Here is a 22,773-nt window from a genome sequence, read left to right on the forward strand (position 1 = left end):
AAGAAAAGAAAAGAAAAGAAAAGAAAAGAAAAGAAAAGAAAAGAAAAGAAAAAAGAAAAGAAAAGAAAAGAAAAGAAAAGAAAAGAAAAGAAAAGAAAAGAAAAGAAAAGAAAAGAAAAGAAAAGAAAAGAAAAGAAAAGAAAAGAAAAGAAAAGAAAAGAAAAGAAAAGAAAAGAAAAGAAAAGAAAAGAAAAGAAAAGAAAAGAAAAGAAAAGAAAAGAAAAGAAAAGAAAAGAAAAGAAAAGAAAAGAAAAGAAAAGAAAAGAAAAAAGAAAAGGTATTAAGGGATTAAGGGCTTTTTTTTTTTTTTTTAGTTCCTAGGAAATTTGGCTCGAAGATCTCCTTTGTTCACCAAGTATTTTCATATTCTAAAGCACACTGAATGTAAAATTTGAGGGTGAATCATATTTTTGCTTTAAATAAAACTCCTTCCTTACTTAAGAACGTGTTTGTCATCGATTGTGTGACTTGTGTGATTGAGCGGTGGTTAGAAGAAATAAGGCAGCCGATAATTATCCCGAGGCTCCACCAAGGTGTGCTTTATCGAGGAAGACATGATGAAAGAGGGAAGACAAAAAGATTTTTTTATTAGAGCAAATGATATAGCTAGAATATAAGGACCAGCTTTTAACCACGGACAAGGCTATGGCCATGGGTAACGGCAGGCATGTCCTTTTTTTGCTCCCCGTGCTCTTTAACCTGCTGATGGCAGGCTCACCCTGCAGGCCTGCCTTGCTTCCCTCCTCGCACAGGCAGAGCTGTCACCGCGCCGTTACACCAGGACAATGAAAGTCATGTTCTCATCTGCCAGGTGGATGAATTTGTTAAGGGATTTTTTTTTTTTTTGGAGCAGGTCTAGACCCAGGGAAACGCTGCATTGCCGCGCTGCTCCGGTCCTTTTTCTGCTAACTGAGGAGCCCAGGGAGGTGCCGCTGGTCCCGGCAGCCAGCAGCTGCCTCACGCTTCGGTGGCCTTTCCTCTACTAAATGTCATGATACTTTTTTTAGGCAACAAAGGCCACTTTGGAGAGCTGGCCAAAGCAGTTGGACAGCCTCCTACAGCGTTCACCTGTCGGATGCAAGCTCAGCGTTGCTCAGCCCAGGCCATGAGAAGCAGCCACTGAGGACCATGTGCACAAGGGCCCCATCCACACGGTGCTGTGATGGGCAGAGCCCGGTTTTCTGTTCATCTCCCCTTTTTATCTTGTGTGCTCCCTTTTTTGGGGTGACCCAGCTGAGCCCTGCGCTGGGGCCATGCCTGCCCTTCCTGCTCCGTGGGTCTGTGGAGGAGGAGGAAAGCAGGCAGGGAAGGAGGGTTTTGGTGGCATGGCTTGTGAGCAGTTTTGGGACATCCTCCTAAATGAGAGAAGGGGGTCATGGTCCTCGGCAAAACCTGAGCCAGAAAGGGTTTAAAGCACTTTATAACCGTGAAAGCCAATGTCTCTTCTCCTGACTCTCTGGCGCCATGCACACCGGATCCACAGTTGCTTCAGGCTCTGTGCCGGGAAGGAGAAAAGTGGAAAATGAAGAAAATACGGAGAAATGGCCAAATGTGCCTTGTCACCCCTGCAGGGGTGCTCTGGCCACCCTAAGCCGTGTGTCCCTCCCTCACTTCCATCTTCCACTGGTTGTTTCTGGGGCCGTGGGTGCTGTGGGGAGCTGGGGATGTGCTGGGGACGCGCAGCGCCTGGCTCTCCTCCTGCTGACTCCCTGCTGGCTGATGTGAGCCCGCCCAGCAACACGGACACATCCTGCGTCCCCTGTGAGCAGCTGGCTGTGCAGAGCCCCATCGAGCCCAGTCACATCCGTGGTGCTCCGCTTTGGGAAACCGAGGCATTCTCATGGTCATCCATTGCACCCTCGTGCACCCAAACTGCACCCTGCAGACCTCAGCATCAGCCGGGTGGCTGGTGGGGTGACTATTGCAGCCCACCACAGCCTGCAGGGCTCTAAGACAGGGCTCTGGAGTAATTGAATAATTACCACGTCCTGTCCCTTACATCCTACAACATACCCATAGTTTGCCCCTGCTGTGCTGAAGCTCAAGCCCAGAGGACACAAAGCCATGGATGTTTAGCAGAGCCAAGACAATGACTGAAGCGTCTTTGAAAACTGACTGCAATATGAACCGAAATCGCAGCAACGTACGAGGTGTAAGCCCGGTGGCCAGCAGCCTTCAGAGAGCGGGGACTTAGCACGGACACCTGCTGGGGAGCAGGGGAGGAGCAGCCCGGAGATCTCCCAGCATCTCGGATGGACGGGCAGACAGAAGATGCTCTGCATGGGCCAGGCCCCCTTTGCATGACTGCCACTTGGGACGAGTTAAAAACAACCCCAAAGAAATCCGGGCTTGCAAAGTGAGGGAACACAGCGTTTGTATTGGAAACATCTGGAGCAGGGAACAATGTCTGCGCTCCCCGGGGGCAGGGGGTGGCAGACCAAATCCGTGCAAGTCTGTGCTCTGTTCCTCGGCAGGAGAGGTCACGGGGACCCTCTGGAGTCAGAGATCACCCCCGACAAAAGAGAGCGACAGCAAACATTTGGGAGCCTGCTGAGGTTTGGCAGCTCCCCGCTGCAGCTTATTTTGCCTCGTGAAGAGAAGGCCAAGACGGGACCTAACAGCAGCCTCCAGCTCTTCGCAGGGCAGATAGATGATGGATGGTGGGGCCAGGGTCGTGGTGCTGGCAGATGGGAAAACAAGGAGCAGAGGACACAGGCTGAGGAGGTTTGGGAGGTCCTTCACAGGGGGGCTGCTGCAGCCCTGAGACAGACTGGTGGGAACATCATCCCTGGAGGTTTTCAAGGCTTGGCTTGGCAAAGCCATGGGCAACCAGCTCTAATGATGGTGACAGTGCTCCATGGGGAGAAGGGGCTGGGGATCTCCAAAGTCCCTCTCAACCAAGGATTGTGTGGTACTACTGGAGGGAAATGCAAGGACCTGAAAGCCACCAGCAGCAATGCTGAAGGGGCAAACACCTTGGTGCTTCCTGCTGTGAGGCTTGGGCGTAAGCTAGGACAAGAAGTTGTTTGAGTTTTGAGCCATGTCCATTCAAAACGGGTAACCTGGGTCCTGGAGTACAGGAGGACACTGATGTCTGGCACGGCAGGGGACACCAGAGGGGCTGCAGGGACTGAGGAGGGCTGGAGGCGGGTGGAGGGAACATCCCAGGGAGAAAGCTGTGCATGAACCTTCCTCTGCTCTCCTGGACTGAGCTGTTCTGAGCTTTTCAAAGCAAAGATCATAGTTTTGCATTTAAAAAAAAAAAAGTTTTTTTTTTTAATTTTTCTTTTTTTCAGCTAGTTTAAAAGCCTTTCAGTCACTTCGGGGAGCTCTCGATAGGAAATGGTCTAGACAGTTCCCTCGCAAAAACTTCCCTTTCCCACCGTGGAGGAAGGGCTGGAAGGAGAGGGAAGGAATCGGCTCCCACCTGGGGGAGGTGGGATCCCCCAGCCTGGGTCCCGGCTTTCCTCTGGTCGTGTGTGTCCAAGCAGTGGGCGCCGTGCAAAGAGGGGAAGCGTGAAGAGGGCTCTTTGGACCACAGCCACCAAAAGCAGGGGGGGCAGGGGGGCAGGACCTCTGGGTACCCCATACCCTGGGGAGACATTTGCTCCATCAAAGCTGGTGGAGCACGGGGAACGGCACAGCCCTGCCTTGTCTTCTGGGTGGGCAATGTCCAGTCAGACCTTCTAAGATGTGGGCAGATCTGCTGGGCAGAAGGGATGAGGAGCTGTGCCATGGGGAGCTGTGCAGTCACCTGTACAAAGACTTTCCCCAAAATACATACACAACCCCCCCCCCCATAAGTGTGCATACATATGGATCTATATGTGCAGAGATCGATGCAAAGCAAATAGCGCACTCCGTGAGCACATGCTTCACCGGGAGCTTTCTTTGAGCAGCCTCAAGCCTGGACACCCTCTGGGGCTGAGTGGCCTGTCCCCATGTCCCCTCCCCAGCGGGCGTGATGAATGTGGGAAGGACATGCAGGCAGGGAGGGGGCACAAGGAGATCTCCTTTCCACCCACCCTCCCAATCCTCATGGCCCCGGGTTCTCCGGACACCCCAGATCTCACGCTTCCCTCGGCAGCCCGCCAGCTTTCTGGTCAGGGTGACACCCGGGTTGTTCCAGCCGTGGCACAGCTGGATCCGAGGACAGGATGAACGAGCCCACTGCTTGTCTACAAACCAGCAAAAATGAACCCATTGTTTCTCAAACAATTTTGGGAAGCGGTTCTGGAGTCGCCGTGGCTCTTCAGTGGTGGGAAAAGGCTTGGGAAGGTGGGGGACACAAGGCTGGAGATCGCCTGCAACCAGACGGGGGGGTCTTCTCCTCCCTGCTTGGCATCACTCGGCTAGGGGGTCGGGGAGAGAGCTTTTCCTGAGCAAAATCTTCCTGTCCACAGAGGGGAGGTGTCCCCGCCACCGGTCCTGCTGGCCATGCCTCCCATCGCAGCGTGACGCAGGTGTCCCCCCTGCGCCCCCCGGGAGGCTGCTGTGCCCCACGCGGCGCCTAATTACTCCCTGCAAATGGCATCCTAATTTCCCTCTGGTTTGCTCTGTTTTTTGTCACTGACATGTTTTCGAGCTATTAATGACTCCCATTTGGGGTTATTCTTGGCTCTTCTGGAGGAAGCTGGGCTGCCAGCGAGCGGCCAGACCTCAGAGGCAGTCGTGCCAGCACCACGCCACCGCCAGGGAGGAAATCAAGCAGAACCCACTGGTTTTAACAAGTTATTTGAAAAGCAGTTGCTTTTGCCCATGACACTCTTCTTCCTGCTTTTCCTGCCCTGTAAAACACCATTCTGTCTAGCTGTAGGGCAGCTGCCAGCTCGGGGAAGGCAGCGGCAGGGCTGGGGACAGCCCAAGTCCCTCACCTCCCTGACCACGCCTGGGAACAGCCACCTCTCCCAGAAATACCCTTTTTCCAGCAAGTTGTAAGTCACAGGGCCACCCAGCACCTCTGAAAGCACTTCGTCTTTGCACCCCAAGGCAGGGAAAATCCTTCTAAATCCGTATCATCCTCCCGAGGTCAGCAGGAGAGTGTGGGTGGGTGGGAATGGCTCCTGCTGCTACGGCTCCGAGCTAAGAGCTCTCTGCCAGGCACTGTTCCTGGGGAGAGATAAAGCATTTGAGTGACTTTCTAGACCTCTGCATTCCCTGTTACTGGCCCTACAATAGCAGCTTTGCATGTGGCAGAAAACACCCTGGGAGATGCATGGAACAGGAGGGGACATATATATATATATACATACATATATATATATATATTATATAATATATTTAGTTCCTATGAAATGATTTTGCTCTGGCACTTGTCACCGGGGTCCAAATCTGCCCTATGAAGGGGACAAAGAAGAACATGCACAGCTGTTTTGCCAAAAGATAAACCAAAAGCATGATGCATCTCTATACCGTCCATCTCCCTACGTATCTTTTTCTCCCCAGACTGATCTACCCACGTGCAATCTGCCACTCTGCAAGTTATCTAGTCTTCCATGAAGTCTCCAGGGTGCTGGTGAGGAGCTGCTCTAGTTTATGAGCATGCCGACAGTCTTTTCTACAGCTGGGTTAAAATCTTTGTTCCTTTTCCCTTCCCCATTCCCCACATTCTCCAGGGAGACTGGGGAACATTTCCAGCCAGTGAGGAATTTTCCACCTAAACACTTTTCTGACCTAAAATTACTTATCATTTCTGCAGAAAACACTTAGAAAACAACTGCTCACTCAACAAATAAAAACCGTGGTTTCTCAGCTTCCAAAGAAAAGGAACTTTATCCTGCTCGGTGAGCACCAATAAATATTTTTTAATCAAAAGCCTTTGCTGCAAATAAGCATCCCCATTATCTGTCCTGAGGGGCCCATCCCCAGAGTTTCCAGCCCCCCCAGATGAGGGCTGCGAGCCAGCAGCACATCAGCTTCCTGCAGAGCTGCTCAACTTCTTAAAACCACCAACACTCGGAAGGAAAGCCAAGGAACCCATCAGGCCCAGCCAGCAGGACTTGGCTGCCAGAGATGGTTGAATGCTGAACACACTTCTGACGACGCTGTTGGCAGCTGTGCTTCCCTGGGCTTTGTGGACCCATCCTTGGAAGTGCTGCTGCTGCTTAATAGCAAACACGTGGGCATCTCGGCCCCTTCCCCTTCCAGCACCGGGGTGCGGAGCGGAGGTAGAGGGCAGTGATGCTTCATCCCTCTCCCCCGGTGAAGCAGCTCATCCCAGCAGGCAGGACCTGCCTGAGCTCAGGGCTTGGCAGCAAATCCTGGGCTGGCCTCGGTGCTGAGCTGGCAGCTAAATGGGCTCCTCCAGGCCAGAGAGATGAAGGGAGGGTCAGCGTTTTGCTGCAGCGTTAAGCGCTGCCATCGGTGCAGGGATGAAGCTCCTCAGCCTTCCCCTTGCATTTGGTCCCCTGATTTACCCACTTCAGATGGCTCCTGAGCTCCCAGCCACCTGGGGTCTCCTAGGGCTGGGAGCATCTGGAGGGGGTTTCCTCGCAGCTGGATGTCTGCTCCTTCAGTGCTTGCATTGCTTCACTGCTGCCCACGGCCACAAGGACTGGGAGACTTCCAGGAAGACTGCTCCCACCCCAACGAGTGCCTTGAAAGTCCCCTGAAGAGCTGCAGCAGGGCTCACGTGGTACCTGGAGCCGTCCAAGGCATGAAACCTGCCCACTGGTTTCACCACACAGGTTCTGGCAGCGTTCACAGGCTCCTTTCCGCGGGTGAGTCAGGGAAGTCCCCGTCGCCAAAACTTTCTGCTGGGGCATGACGGCAAGGATAGTTTCTAACACCTTTTGCCCAGTCCTTTCCACGGCCTGTCCCCCAGCTTGGCTGCTAAACCCCAGCACGGGCACAGCAGTGCTGAGGCTGCACGTTTTTGGGAGCCTTTTCAGGTCCTCCAGACCCAAACCCTGATGGCACAAGGTCTGTGACCTGCTGCCACCAGCAGGGACAGCACGGGGATTTCTGCTCACCCTGGCAGGTTCTTCAAAGGCAATCTGAGCCCTCAGCCCTACATCCATCCACACAAACCTTGCCACCTGTGGTTGTCCAGACTGCAGATGTTCCTGCTCATCTTCCTCCTCACCAGACCTGGGCAGCCTTCCTGTCCTAGCACACCACCTGCACGGCATGTACGTGATAGATGCATTTACAGGCAGTGTTTGAGGGAGCAAAGCTATAGCTGAGTTCCAGAGATTAATTTACAAAGAAGATCCTTAGTGCAGGAAGGGGGGAGATGAGTGCACCCCAGAGATGGGTATCTGGGTTCATGGGTACCTGGATTATATGGGTACTTTGGGTATCTGGGTATCTGAGTATCTGGGTATCTGGGTTTAAGGGTATATGGGAATATGGGGACATGCGTATCTGGGTATAAGGGTATATGGGTATCTGCATATCTGGATATCTGGGTATAAGGGTATATGGGTATCTGGATATCCCGGTATCTGGGTATCTGGGTATCTGGGTATAAGGGTATAAGGGTATATGGGTACATGGACAAAAGCACATCTCTGAGATGCGTGGCAGCATGTTGAGTCAGTCAGGAGAGGGACGTGGTGGCCGTGCTCCCTCTGGCAGTGTTGGCCTATCCCTGCCTCAGCCACACTGGGGTGAGCTCAGCGTGGAGACGAGGAGCTGCGGTCCCACTTCTGGGGAAGAACTGGGGCTTTCTCCAGTTGAGTTTTTACTCAGAAAGCGGCTTGGGCAAAAAGCAGAAGTGCCCCGAGCGCAGCTGGGAGCTGCGGTGGAGCAGAGCGTGCAGATCTTGGTCCTGCTGGCCAGCCAGCCTGTGCACCAGCTGCTCCTTGTGCCTTAGCTCTGCTCTGTGCTGGGCGAGGAGCTGGCAGAGGCTTTTCCAAGACAGAAATCCATATTTGAGAGCATTCGGAAAAAATGCCTGCTCTTAACTGCCCCATTTCCACAGGAATTGAGCTCAGTTTCCACGGTATCACAGCACTCAAATTCCTGGGTTATCCCTTTTCCCCAGGTAGTGCTTGGGAGGGGAATAAACCTGGGCTGGGAGTGCAGAACAACTGGGGCTTGGTGAAACACACAGACTATGTGGCTTTGCTCCTGAAGGATGGAAAGAGGATTGGAAATTGCCAGCAGGCAGGCAGGCAGGACAAAGTGCTGCAGGGGGATGCATCCCTGGGGTGCTGGGGAGGGGAGAGGGACGGTGACCATCAGTGGGGTGAGCATGGGCTTGGGGTTACAGGGACCTGAATGATGCCTGCGTGGAAGCACGAGGCTTCCCCAGAGCAGGAGGCTTTGGTGGCTTCCCTTTGTACACACAAACCACAGAAGGCCTTTTGGAGCATAATGAAAAATGTTTTTTTCACAATTATTTTTCTCCACTTATACATAAGGATTCTTGCGAGGGGTCTCAGCTCTCCTCTGAGCACTTGCAGGCACCTGGGGGGAGTCCCCTGCCCACATCAGGGCGCAGACCCTCATTCAGTGGCCCAGAAAAAAAGGGTTTCTGGGCACCAGAAACCCCTCCTAGGACCACATCAGGTGCCTGAGGGCTCTTTGTCATTTCACCCTTAAAAACATCCAGTGCAATGCATGAATCCGCTGCAGTCCTGGCATCCCAGGCTTGAATCACACCCCGGGACATGGGACAACAGTAATCCTATGATCACAGCAGTCTGTATGTTAGCAAAGACAGCTATGCTCGTGTTCAGAAACATCTGTAGAACATGCTGACCATGTCTTATAGGAATATAATGTGGGATTGATTATTTGATTGGAAGCATAGAGATAATATATTTAAAGGGTTGTAAAATCTGACCCGAATCGCTTTTTGATTATTATTGCAAGCGGATTTAAGCTTGGAGTTGCTGATATAAAAACATAAGTAACATAATTAGCAACAAACATCCGTGTGGTGAGGTTTCTTTTATTGCTTCATAATTTGAAACAGAAACTGTTTGTGGTATCTTCTGGGAAAAAAAAATGCACAGAACGTCTGCTCCAGACAGTTTGAGACGAATATGCTGGATTCGATGAAAATGAAGGAACAGACTCCAAGGCCTGAAATCTGTTGATTTCTCTGCTGCTGTTATTTCCAGTTAAAGTGTCATCTCACTTGAATTTTCTATCAAAACTTTTTAAGACGGATTTGGAAATGTGTGAACCTCGGTCCCATCAGGATGTGTCTCGCACAGCGTGTTCCATGTAAGGTAGCAAAACCCAGCAGCGTGAGCGCTTGTCTCACAGCTTTTCCTGAGACAGCTGCTGGAAGTGGGGATTTTTCACCGTCTTTTTTACTGAGAAAGAGCCCATCAGCAACGCCACACCGTCCCAAACCCAACACTTGCTCCTCCAGATGACCCCCACCGTCTGCAGATCACATCTGGCTGGTCACTGCGCTGGGATTCATTTGCAACAATCCCGAATCTTAAAAGGAAGAACAGGGATTCCCATATGCCATGACATCTGCAGGGAGAGTCATTTGCCCTAATGCAGCATCTAAAAAATTAGACTACCAAAGGTTAACCAGTCCCCTTGGCTTCCCTGAAGGCGGCAGAGCGTCTCTTAAGGGCAATTCGTCTCCTTGCGATGGGCTTCGCAGGCAGGGCAGATGACTCCCCATCTGGAGGTGCCTCTTGGTCTCTGCAGGCTACCAGGGAGCTTGAGATGACATTTAAAGCTTAAAGCTAGGTCAGATAGCTCTCACTCCTAGAATTTATAAGTTACAAGGTTTAGCACAAGTGTGTTTTCCAGCCTCTGTTGTATCAGTGACCCAACAGAGGGGAGGAGGAGCAGGGAGCAGTCACTCGCCTGTCCTTGCCAGAGTGTCCTGAGAAACATCCATATCGGGGAGCAAAAAATGTCTCTAAAGAAGATACCGAAGCTGATGAGCTAATTGTTGGCTCTGTTGACGGATATAGAAAATTTAGTGCCGGTGCTTCCACCATGGACAGATGTGGGGAGGATGTGAACAGCGGTTTCTTGGAGGACGTTTTTTTAGGGGAGGCACAGGGGGTATAAAGCTCACTAGGACCAGCCTGGCAGATGCTTCTGGAGAACCAAGGGAATAAGTGCCTGTAATAGATACATAAATATCTATATCTGTATCTATATCTATAATAGATATATAAATAAAGGAGCTCAGTGAAGCCAGGTATCCTTCCCACGGGTCAAACCAGTGAAGGACTTCATACGTGGACAAAGCCTGTGCAGCAGGAGGTAGCAGGGAGCTAACAAAGGGTGCAGCACGAGGGGGGACCAGTGTTGGACAGGGTCATCAGAGCTAAACTCACCTATGAAATTCCAGGAAATAAATGAATTTCAGTAGTGCGAGCTGAAGGTAGTCCCCATGAAGATGTGAAAGACCTTGGCCAACTGCTACAGGCAAAAGCACCAAGACTTGGAGGTGGTGGGGACTGGATGCTGGAAACGGTCACCAGCAGGAGGAAACCTTCTTGGAGTTTTGGGCTCTGAACAGTCCTGCAACTTAGCAAAAGTATTCGGTATCTGTGAGTCACATCAGGACAGCAGCGAGGATTACAGATACAGATTTATCCGCAGGTCTAACAGGGCACTTTCACTTCGGTGATGTTGATTTCTCTGCTGCTCACCAGCACCCAGAGGACATAATGTGTCAAACTGGAGGTGTTTGCAGATGAGAGATAACAACTGTTGAAAAATTAAATTAAGTGTCTTTAGAAAGTGTGAGCTGAGGTGCAGAAACAAAACAGCTGTAGCTGCAGCACCTGGGAAGCGGAGTGTGAGCTCGGGGAATGCAGGAGGGTGATAACATCTCGCAGTTTCACCCAGCAACAGGTCCTAGAGGTAAATTGTCACCAGGCCAGGGAGAAGGAAGCGGCCCTTGGAGCCATGAGAAAGCATGCGGGCAGGTTTCAAGAGGCACATGTGGTCTTGCCAGTCCTTTTATCTGTGTTTTAAGTGCATGTGCTAACATTTATGTTCCCAGGGCCAGTTATGCCTTCATTTAACCCTTCTGTTTTGGCTCACATGCTGGCAGCCTATATGTCCGCTCAGGAAGGGGGAACACAACAGGGGGGGAAATCCTCTATGCTTGGAGCAGCACTGCTAGCATCCCCTGGTCAGGATGAGGGTACGGGAGGAAGCTGCCCTCCACATGCAAGCAAAAGTTTGCAAAAAAATGCATCTATTTGTCTGGAGTGCCTGGAGAACCGGGACACTCGGCTCCTACTTCTGAGCTCGCAGCTGCCCAGAGGAAGGAGGTGCAGTTCGGTGGCGGGGGATGCTGTGGTTGGCAAGTGCTGTGACACAGGGCACATGCTGTGTCCACCCGGAGCCCAGACACAGGTGACAAGGGGACATCTCCTGGTCACAGCGCTTCTGAGGATGTCCCAGGCCATAAAGCAAACACATGGCTTGAACCGGGGCTGTGGCAGTGACCAGAGGGACAAACAGGTCAAGTGAGCAGAGCTCCTTCAGCAGTCCAGGATTTGCCCTCCCCAGTAACACCGCAGGTCTGCCCTCCTGCTGAAACACCAGCAAATTTTCGCCTCTCTGGTGCCAAATTCCTGCCTGTCCAAAGGGAACTGGCACAACAGACCCAGATAGGGTCATTTACCTTTTTCTCTCAAACGGAAGCAGAAAGACAAATGTGTTCTTTCACTTTTTCCAGGCAGCCCAAATCAGGCTGTTACAGCAATTTCAAGATAGCTTTCCTCCTGAGTGGTTCTCCGTCTCAGTCCTGGCCAAAGGGTCACAGCAGCCTCTACCACCAGCGGATAACGGAGCTGGCGAGGGAACTTGCACAAGCACAAAGTGCTGGTAGACAGAAAAGCTAACAGCAGTTTTTAACTTCTGTGTTAAACCTTCAGTTCCACAAGGAAACCTAATGGACTGCTTGGATAGACAGCACAGAACAAACCTGATGCCTGTAAATACGGCACGTGAGCTCTATGATGAACCCGCATGAGCAATACATGGGTTAAGTGTGGATGAGAGAGCAGCAGTGGATCCTGTCCATAACTAGAGTCTCACAAGCAACGTGATGTTAGTCTTAGCTGGAATTGCAAAGCCTGCTATAGCTGGAGAAGTGGAGGCCCATGATGTCCCGGCTTGGGATGTCTAGTCCCAGCTTGCTCAAGTGTTATGAGATTGATGTAATAAATGTGAGTGTTGTTTGCAGAGCACAGATTTGGAAAGGAAATCTTGGAAAAGCTAAATCCAAGACTGTCAAGAGAGATGTGGTTTCCTTTCCCTTTTTCTATCCATCACACCTGCCAAACACTAAGGGCAACCCCAGGAGAACATCCCACTTTCACTAATGGAAATAGAGTTTCAGGTTTGTAAGGGCTCACCACTTGCTGCCAGAGGAAACAAAGCAAGAGAGCTTTCTGCTTTATGGATGTACAAGAGGTAGGGCACGCTGCATCTTAAATCTGGCCAGGTCGGAGAGCTGTGACCAAAGGATGGCTGAGACTTGTGCCGTGCAGGTGCTGAGCGCTGGGGGAAGCAGTCCTTCTGCAGCCGATGGACACTTCGAGAGCCAGTCCTGAGCTCCAGGAGATGGATGGACTGCAACTGGGCCGAGTCTCATGTGGTCCATGGAAAGAGCAGAAAAACAGCAGTCCTTCTTCCATACCTCTGAGCATGCCCTGGCCCGTTCCCAGTTTCCACACCTTTGTGCAGCTGTGCCCATGCCCGCTTCTGTTGGTGGGCTGCCCTCGGCCTGTGCTTTGCTCTGCTGCGACCTTAAGGGGAAGTGGATTTCTCTTTTTCCTCCTCCCACCCTTTGACTATTGTCCACAGAGCCTGCAGGTCCAGCAGGAGTGAGCACCTCTCACTGTGCCCACCATACCCCAGAAGGACGGAGCTGGGGCCTTGGGATGTTCTGGTGACTGGAGCAGATCTTAAAGCCAGGGAGCGGCGTGTGTTGGTGCCATGGTGCAGAGCTCTCGTGGGAGAGATATTTTATGGCCTGTGTTTTCTCTGTCCGAGGCCACGTGAGATGAGCTAACGGTCCTCGCTGGCCCTGAAGTTCCCACCTCCAGGGTGGTGCCACGCACAGCATCCAGCCCTGAACAAGGCAGCGGATGAAGAGGTTCGGATCTGATCATCCCATGTTATGCATCTGGAGAAAAAGTTGCCTTTCCCTTAGTGTGTAATCGGAGTGTGTACACTGGACATTGCCTTGGCCAGCCCCTTCTAAATCAGTGGTGTTTCCACTGGTTTAAGTCCCTGGTTTCCCCTGAAAAGTAGGGAAGAGATCTTCAAGGAAGACCCCTTTGTACTTAGTTTATAAATGCCCAAGCAGAGTCCCTCCCGTGGACATCTGCCCCCAGGGTGGCCACACAGAGCCCCACTGCTCTTCGGACCCTGCCACCTGAACCTGCCTCTAAGAACCCAAATCAGCCCTACTAAAATCACCATTTTTGTGGGATCACACTGCTGTGAGGAAGGCATCGACCAGATCCTGCATCAGCAGAAGTCAGTGCTTTACCTCTGCAACTCCACCCCTGCAATTCTCTCTTCCCTCCTTCTTCCGTCTCCCAGTTTACCCCCGGGACAACCCCACTGGCATCTGTCCCCCAGCAGCTCCTCCTGCCGAGGAGCAGAATTGCCCCAAAATTCCCCCGTGGTCCTACCACCATCTCCCTGCCTCCACCATAAAACAGACCGGGACGCTGGCACTTTCCACCTCATGAGCAAGAGGGAGAAACGAGCCCTTAGGTTTTGTAAACACGAATTTAACAGAAATATGCCTTTCCTTCAAATGTTTATTTGCATGACCCGGCCGGTCAATCGGCCCGAAAGTACGGAGATGTTTTCTCAGTAGGCTTCGATGCGAAGCAGTCCAAGAATGCCGGGAATCTTCCACGGTGTCAAGTTCGACGTCTCAGGCCCGGGCTAACAATGCAGGACGCGGCCGAAGATCTGCGTGAAACATCCACCCTCCACATCTGTTTGGTTTTAATCGGAGATTTATTATGAACAAAGGCAGCTCTTGGAAGAGATACTCTTCTCTGACATGCCTGCCTGGCCTGCTGGAGCAGATGGACAGAAATAGTTTTGCATATTAGTCAAATTCTGGATGGCTATTCACCATAAACTACAGGCAGGCATGAGCAGAATGGACATTATATTGTCATTGATTTATAGAAGACCACAGAAAATAAATTCTAGCCTTGTATGGGGATGTTAGCCACTTAAGTTTCGGTATTGATCTCAAAGCCAAGAGGCTGCAACTCCAGGTTTTTGTAGCCCCAAAGCCAGTAGCAGTAAAAGTTTATATTATCCCTGGTGAATTTGTTCTGCACATTGAATTGGAAAACTGATCTGAGAAGCAGAATAGCAAATTAAATTGTTACACTGGAAACCCGGGGACGTATTTCCTAGGCTGCAGTTCCAGAACCTTGCTTCTTACTACCTGCCTTTGAAAAATAAATATTTAACAAGGTGAATGTATCCTCCCGCACTCGTAATTAAGGGGAGATAAATTGCATTCCTAATTATTCCCAACAAAAGGAAAAACAATTTCCTCCAAGATCGGTGAGAATTCCCATATCTCCTCGGTGAAATAAGAGTGTAATGAATTGGGTGAGGAGCTGACCGAAGCCAAGAGAGGACATTTCGCATCTGATGGGGAACGAAAGGCAGCGCACATGCCTGCTGCGTGGCCCTGGGTTCAGGAAGGGCTCTCTGGGCTCTCGCGCTCACTAATGGACTATGGGAAAGTCCCTGTCCTGGACCTCAGTCTACCATTTCTAATACGAGGGTAATATTGGCCAGCACTCACAGGGATTTGGTTGCTGGAACATTTTTTTTCTTAATGCCAAGATAGGAATTGCAACATCTCATGGAAAAATGCTTTTAAAGCATATTTGCTGTTGGAAAATATTCCTATTTGAGCTTAGAATTTTCAAATATTGCTTCATATTTTATGAGAATGTTTTCCCATGGTTATTTTTATTAATTTCAAGGGTTTTTCTTAACATGTCCCAACTGTTAACAAAGTGATTTATCTACATGCCATAGCTCATATCAAATAAAATAAAGTGCAGACTAAGAGATACACAGTCCCAGAGTCCCAGAAGGAGTGTTCAGAGGATGAATCCCAACAGCCCCGCGATGGAGGAGCCCAGCACAAGGGAGGTGGCAGGGACACACGGCCAGGGAGAGGTCTCCCTCTGCCACAGCATCCCACCCGTTCATTTTATTAAATAAAACCACACCGAGATGCTTTGCTGGGCCAAGCCCTTGCTGCATTTCTTTTCTTTTTATTTTTTTATTTTCACTCTGTTATAACCTGGACTTTCTAGGTAGTAACAAATTGTACACAGCCTTAACCCCAAACGCACCCTGCGGCCCCCTGTTGCAACACTTGGGGAAGTCACTACTTTCTGAACAAAAAGTGGCCAGAATTAGCAGGCTGGGGAAAACAATGTTTTAGTTTTGTTGTTGTTGTTATTGTTTTTTTTTGTTTGTTTTGTTTTTTTTTGCTTTCGTCCCTCTAACTTTGCTCTTAGAAACTGCTGGATTGTTTTGGCTGAAGTTCACTCCCTTCCCTCCCCTTGCCCCTTAAAAAGAAAATCAGCCTGAGGTGGATGCTCCATTACAGAAAATTTCAGCACAAATGATTTAAATTAAAATTATAACTCCAAGCAGAGTCTTACAAGGGGAGTTTCAGACAACCTTAATAGGCAATGATGCTATAGATGGGGCTAGTGAATCACTCCTTTTAACTGGATAATATTAATAGGCTCTTTGCACAATTATATCCAGAAACAGCAATTAAAATAAAAATCAGAGAGGGTATAAACTCTGGGCCAGATCCTCAGCCAGCGCTAATTGGTGCAGCACACAGAAACTAACTGACCTCAGCAGATTTGCACCGGTTTAGAACCCGCTCGCAGGAACTGGAGATTTCCTGCCTCCTCCTTGTGCGTGGATTTTTTTCTCTATTACAGCCAGAGGCACAATTAGTTTAACCCTAACACTGGAAAGAAAAGGAACCTCTTCCCAATGAAAATGAAAAATAAGGCGGCTTAGGGATAATTGCTGATTACTTCCAGTTTGATAGGCTTTTATTTTTATTTTTTTTTTAATTATAGGTATATATATTTCAATTGTGAGGGTTAAATATAGCATCCTCCAGGACTTTTGTCTCCATTATATGATGAAGAGAAAGAGGGTAACATGGGACAGTTTTTTGTTTCAGCCTAAAAGCAGGTGCAGTACCTGCCTTGCTCTGGGAAGCAAAGGACTTCATTGGCTTCACCTGTAGAGAGAAGATTAATGCATGTGAGAAGTGTCCTGTTGAAAAACCAAGATTTCACTGCGTGTTAGGGATGGTGCCTACTTATCTCCAAAGCCTAAGCACATACAATCAGAGAGAAGAGAAAAACAAGCAGGTATGGATGGGCTTTCTCCTATTTTTCTTTCTCTTAGTCCAAAACCTACATCTGTATTTAATATATTACCAGCAGACAAACAATTTGGAAATTTCACTTCTCTATCAAGGTTGTTTTTTTTTTTTCTTATTTTATGCCACTTTTATAGAAGGTGTTAGATAACATCATATCATTGGCAAATTTATACGGCATTCTTGGCAACTGAGAAGCTACATGGCCCCCAAAGTACCATAATAATTTTTTCCTATTAAAAATGGGATTACATAAAATGAGCTTTTTTTTTTTCTCATCCTTTCAAAAAGGTAACAAACAAGAACTAGGGAAATGAAAAGGAAGGAAGTTCTAAAATATATATGTTGAAGTCAACATCTGGAGATGCAGGAGATTTCAGCTTCATCTATCTACAGACTCCCGAGGAAAGCCTGTCTCGTCCTGCACATGAAGACCAGCACCACGAATTGCCCTGCTACATCTCGGAGCCCAGGACAAGGCTCAGGAGGCACAGAAGTGATGCTGAGATGCCTGGTGGGGTTTGCCTGCCCTCACTGCCTTGCAGCAAAGCTCATCATATCCCTGTCTCCCCTTGCAAATGCCTCTGGAGGGCCGGCCTCAGGGTGAGGAGCCCCCTGCAGCTCATGCGCTTTGCTGAATTGTGAAATGGGCAGGAGGACACGGTGGGGCTGAGGACCTGTATCCTCATGGGACGGCTCTGGATTGATGCCCCAGCCTGAATGGATCCTCTGCCCCTGCTCAGTGGGGCGGCAGGGTGGGAGATGTCAGAGCTCTCAGGGCTGGAGCTGGGGGGGGAACAGCAGGGAAAGCTGCTCTGGTGTCACCGTCACCTGGGATATCTGCTGGTGCCGGTCAGTGCGAGGGATTTTGGGTCTGCTCTGTAAAAAGCTGCTTTGTACCTGGGGTCCTGCCTCCTCTCTGCTCTAGCAAGGACTACAGCAGCCCCTGCAAGAAGCCATCAGAGAGGGAAGAAATCCTGATGAGCCTCCTTGTCAAAGGAAAGGCAGTGAGAGGCCCCGGCCCTGCAGCCTCAGCCTTTGACTATCCCCAGCTCGTGCAGTGACAGTGGTGCCGTCACCCAAGAAGCCACAGCCTGTGCCCCTGCTCCTCCCCGCCCTGTGCAGGCTCTGCTGGGTCGATCCAACAGGCACAAGGCTGGGAGCAGAGCCCTGTGGGTGACAGATCCAGTTTGATCCCCTGGGCCCAATTAACGGGTGACCCATGATCACCGTGCCACAGAGGTGCTCAGGCACCGCCACCTCCAGCTAGCACCAGTCGTGCCTGCCTGCTGGGTGTCCGAATCTTCATTCGATGCACAGCTGGAAGGAAAAGCCGAAGAGAGGGATAGGCTTCAAGGCTTTCATTCCCTTGCTGTAAAAAATGATTAAATACAAATTGAGACAGGGTTTCCACCTGCGTTACGCTAGTCCCCAGCACGGAGAGGGATGGCTGTGATGGGCAGGAGCGAGGATGACCACGAACCTTGCTGCTTTCTGCTTACAGCAAGAGGTGAAAACAGCACAGGCTTCAAATCAGATGGAGAAAAGATTCAATCTCAGATTTTCCAGTCCCGCTGGGTTTGCTTTCCCCAGGGGGTGAACAGCTCAGCTCCGTCTACGCAGATGTTTTTTAGGCGGAGGAATGCTCTGGTTTGGAAAGGGGCCACATTTTCTGGACCAGCTGGGAGGACGGCATGGGTATGCCCCATTGCAGGACTTCTGCATGCATTTAGGACTGTGAGATGAGCTCCCCAGGAGCTGCTGATACCCATGTGGCCTGAAGGCACCTGAGCTGGTGCTTTGTGAGCAGCAGCAGTGCCAATTGCTGCATTTGATGCCCTCCGAGGTGCTGAAGCACATTGCTTGGAGCAGCCTTGGAGGAGTCATAAACGTGTGCAGGGTGCAAGGAGCACAGCAGAGGCTCTGGGAAGTGGGCAGGCAATGGCAGCCTCCAGATCGCTGCAGCCATCCTCAAACCAGTGCCTGGAAAAAGTACTTGGGCAAGCCCCGGGGTGCCTTCTCCTGCCCAAACCACCTGGGTTTCAGGGTGCACGGCGATGGCCAGCCTCCAGAGATGTGTGTCCTGGATCCAGGAAAAATGCGGCCACCCAAGGCTGGGGATGACATCTCTGGTGTCCCGAAGGCACCCATAAAAGCAGTGCCACAGGACAACAAGCCCTGCAGGGTGGTGTTCCTACGGGACAGCAGGGCTGGGGTCTGCTCCACGACAGGGCTGGCAATCACGAGCTGGGCATCACCGCCTCCTTTTCCTCCCAGCACATGACATCCTCATGAAATACAGTGCTTGGCTCTCCTGCTCTCTTTCTTAATGTCCTCTTCAAAGTATTTAACCCTGCAGTAAATTCACACCAGGAGAGAAGCTATGAATATTATCTTCTTGCCTCTTTGAGGCAGAAGGAAGCAAAAAATCATTATTTTTTTTATAATGCCAAAAATTCAGCAGTAATGAGCGAGGCACCCCTTCCTCCCTAAATATAGTAGGATCAAATTAAAAGTCAAGATCTTTGTTGCTGTTAAAAATAGCTAATGAAGTGACAGCATTTGCTCAGGCGCTGGCTCTCCCATGTGAGCACGCTGCCAGGCTCTGCCAAGCCGCAGATCATCAGCAAGTTTAGAAGTGACATGCACAATGGCAGCAACCAAGTTTTGTAAGCACAGTCTGGGGAGAAAACAGTGATTATGCAAGAAAATATGGCAAAAACAACCATCTGCTTTATTTTCTCCATTTGTTTGCCCATTGGGTTTTGAGTCTGTAGGGCTCAAGTTTTTTCTATATTTTCTCCAAAACAAATAATTGGCTTTTTTTTTTTTTTCAAGGAAGCCTGAGATTATCACATAATCACCTGCTGCCCAGAGGCGAGGTGGGGAGGCAATGCCACGATCCCCAGCAGGGCCAGAAAGCTCAGCAGGACTCGGGAGCGAGGTGTGCCTGGACACACGGACAGGAAGCAAAGCTCCGACCTCCCGCTTCCAGAAGTGTGTGAGAACCAGTGAACCCTTCCCCTCTCCCCCGAGACTTGTGATTGCAGAGACATGCCATATAGCCTTGTAATTAATGTAGCGGATCCAGAGAAATAAAAAGCCTCTGGAAAAAAAAAAGAAAAAAAAAATGTTTTCCCTTTTGGTGCCAAAACATATGCCTTTCATTACACCTCTGGCTTGTGCGTCTCCCATGTACTGCGGGAGGGGAAACAAACTCCAGTGATTTCACTGCTGCTCCCTGGTCGTGCTCCTGTTCATATTTGGGGAGTTATCTCCCAACAGATAGTGCTGGTTTGGAAAGCATCATCTGCGCCTGAAAGCCACATGGTGAGAAAGGGGGAAAAACCCCGGCCTTGCTGTTCGCTGGTAGTAAATCCTCCTTCCTGGGAGATGCCGGCATTCCTGGGTGCTGTCTGCCTTCGAGGCGAGGGTTTTGCTCCTTTCATCCCAGAGGTGCTGGGAGCAGCAAGCAGCGGGAGTCCCCTTTATCAGGCACAGCTGCAGGGAGATTCCTCAGCTTCATTTTCCTATAACTCATATTTAAAGACCAACAAATCATCCCGCACACATAAACACACCCGCAGAGCAAATCGGAGAGTGGAAAAAGGAGCTGCATTAAGAAACATGCGGCTTGGGGCAGCTTTTGGACATTCACCATTAAATAGATCCTGAGGACCCTAAAGACGAATTTTCACCCACCCTGCAGAAGGGCAGGGAGCTGATGTGTGCCCAGAAATGTGGGTGTCCTTCTAGTGACGCCTCAAGCTATTCAGTCAGGTCTTCAGTGCTACAGGGCCGAATCTTTCACCCAGCTATTTTTATTATGAGTTTAGTAAACTGCATTTAGAAGGTTCACCTTCCTGTAAGCCTGTCCTGAGGGGAAGGGGTGGCACTGCACATCAGCCCCTGTCCTTGCACCAGCAGAGCAGAGGCTCTCCAGTAACCAAGTGCCCACGTTGACCGTGGGGCAGCTTCTTACCAGCATCCTCCCCCTGCAGGTGAGGGTGTGAGGAGGGGAGGCACCACAGTGCACACAGGTAGTGACCCCGAGTGAGCCATGTTTTAGCTACAAGCACAGCCCAGCCTCTGCAGGTTGCTGCTGGCAGCTTCTGAGCCAGGGATGGTGGGGAGCAGAGGTCTTGCGGATGAACCGAACCCATCCCTGCCCACTGCAGAGCCCCAAGCCTGTCAGCAGCCACTGAAAAGCAGAAGCAAGAGTCAAGATGACAAGGAGATGACTAAATAAAGATTCAGCCTCACGTCTGCTACTGGTGTGAATCAGCCCAAGTCCACGGACGTCAGCAGAGCTGAGCCCACCTGGGTGCCCAGCCTTCCCTGTCCTCACTGCCACCACTCCTCCGTGCCCTCTGCGTCACGTTTCTGCGCTAACAAAGCCGATGTGTCATGGTTGCAGATTAAATCAGGTGATGGAGCACGCGGGACAATGGCTGCACGCTCATGAGCACCAGTACCACGAGCGTATTGATGTAATTAGCCCCGTGAAGCACGGTTCGGCCGCCTGTGTCAGCGTTCCTCCCACCAGACAGTCGTGCTGTGATGGGACGTGAACGATGACGGTGGAGGGTCCGCAGGCTGGCGGTCCCCGGCAGGACACCCCCGTGTCTGAGGTCCATTTCTGCAGGAGGTGGAGGTGAGATCTGAGCACTGCCCACGCCACCCCTGGTGGGTGCAACGTGTCCCAAAGATGTGGGACATCTACAGCTGAGGGACCAGGGGTGTTGTGCAGAGCACGGCACGTGCCAAAGCTCAGCTGGTGCAGCCTGGCTCTACCCAGGGCCAGCCTCGAGCGTGCCTGCAGGTGTAAGAAGGGGCAATGGCACAGGAGGAAAGCTGGGATGGGGACCAGGAGAGCCAAAGCTCTGACTGCTGCCCACCTCACTCTGAGCAAGTGCCCTTTCCAGCACTCAGGTCCAAGAGCTGTGACCCAGTCCGAGCCCCTCCACAACCGCCTGGTGGGGAGAGGGGAGAGAGACCCCAGGTTTTGGCACATTCACAGCCCTAGGGGTCCTGGGTGGAGGTGGGGAGGTGGCAGCAGCAAAGCTCGTGTCCGAGCATTGTCCCATCTCTATTCAAGGAATGAAAAGGAGTTCAGGAGGCTACTCTAATTATTCCCCCCCATAATTAAAATGTAGGATTTATTCCTTCCTCCACCGAGCCTCATGCAGAGAATTAAACACAAGATTAATGAGGTGCCTAATGGTTTGTGTGGCCCCACTCAGAAATAAAGCAACTGTTTGCTCCGTGTGCGACTGGGTGTCTGCGAGCAGCCAGTTTCCCTCCCGATGATGTGCACTGCTACCAGTGACAACGGCAGATGGATGTTTATGCTGCTTGCCAAGCTGTTGGGAAAAGCACTGACGCAGATCTGAAAGAAATGCACTCAAACTTGCTGCTTCGGACCAGGGATTTGAGGACAACAGCTCCGGGAAGGAGCAACACCCTGGGTTTGGGAGCACGGTGTGGCTGCACTCGGGACTGCACGAGGTTGCTGTAATGGCAGGGTCACTGCCATCCTGCTGGGACACCAGCTCTTAACCAGAGGTGGCACAAAGCTGCTGGTGGCCCAGCACACGGAGTCATCCAGAGCCACAGCCCCGTGGGTGGCTGTGAGAAGCAGCGTGAGCCCCGTGCAGGTCTGCCTGCATCCCTGGCGGGCAGCGCAAGTGTCAGCTCTATACCCGTGGCGTGTGCTGGAGGCCTTATCTCTTGCTCACACTCCTTTTTCCAAGGACCACCCAGTTGAAATTCTCGCTTCCAAAACACTTGGCCTCTGTGCCAAAACCACACGGGCTCCGCTCTCCTGCTCCAGACACCCGGGCTTCTCCCTGTCACGGCTGGGACCGAGAAAGGCAGGCGGGGATCCGAAATGCCCCCTGTTCCAAGAGGCACAGACTTGTGCCTCTACATCCACACAGAGCAGGAGCTCAGGGATCCAGGGTGGCCCGGTGTGTGCAGGCATCACCGCTGGGTTCACCACCCAGCCCTACAAAACAGGAACCACGGGCTGAAGGGTTTTCCTTCTAGAGCGCAGAGCAGGAGGGACCCCAGGAGGCTGCACGAGCCATGCCCTGCTGGATGGTGCCACCCTATGTCCTGGGTGGGCACCAGCCTGGCCAGACCCCCAAACAACTGCTGAGACCCCAAACCTCCTCTGCAGTCAAATCTGGGACTTCCTTACTCTCCTATAAAGATGACATTCCCAAATCTCTCTTCCTTGGCTCTCAGCATCCCCCCGGCTCCCAGCATCAGTGTGAGCATCGATTCCCTTCTTTTTGCAGCAACCTCTCGCATAGCTGAGGGCTGTTATCACATCTCCCCTCCTTCTAGACTAAACAAGCACTGTTCTTGCAGCCTCTCCCTGTAGGTCGTGTTTTCAGGAC

General features: G+C 51.0%; 1 long non-coding RNA gene across 2 annotated transcripts; it reads left to right on the forward strand.

The window, feature by feature from the left end:
- The first annotated feature begins 6,019 nt into the window (after positions 1-6,019).
- Positions 6,020-19,595, forward strand: LOC308182358. Of its 2 annotated transcripts, XR_013941777.1 has the most exons (3): positions 6,020-6,719; positions 16,166-16,358; positions 16,661-19,595. It is a non-coding gene; the product is annotated as an uncharacterized lncRNA (long non-coding RNA). The 2 variants fall into 2 exon arrangements; XR_013941778.1 differs by lacking the exon at positions 6,020-6,719 and having other exon boundaries at positions 8,158-16,358.
- The last annotated feature ends 3,178 nt before the right edge of the window (positions 19,596-22,773 follow it).

Source organism: Anser brachyrhynchus (genome assembly GCF_964034855.1).
Source record: "Anser brachyrhynchus genome assembly, chromosome: 24".
Classification (NCBI taxonomy): domain Eukaryota; kingdom Metazoa; phylum Chordata; class Aves; order Anseriformes; family Anatidae; genus Anser; species Anser brachyrhynchus.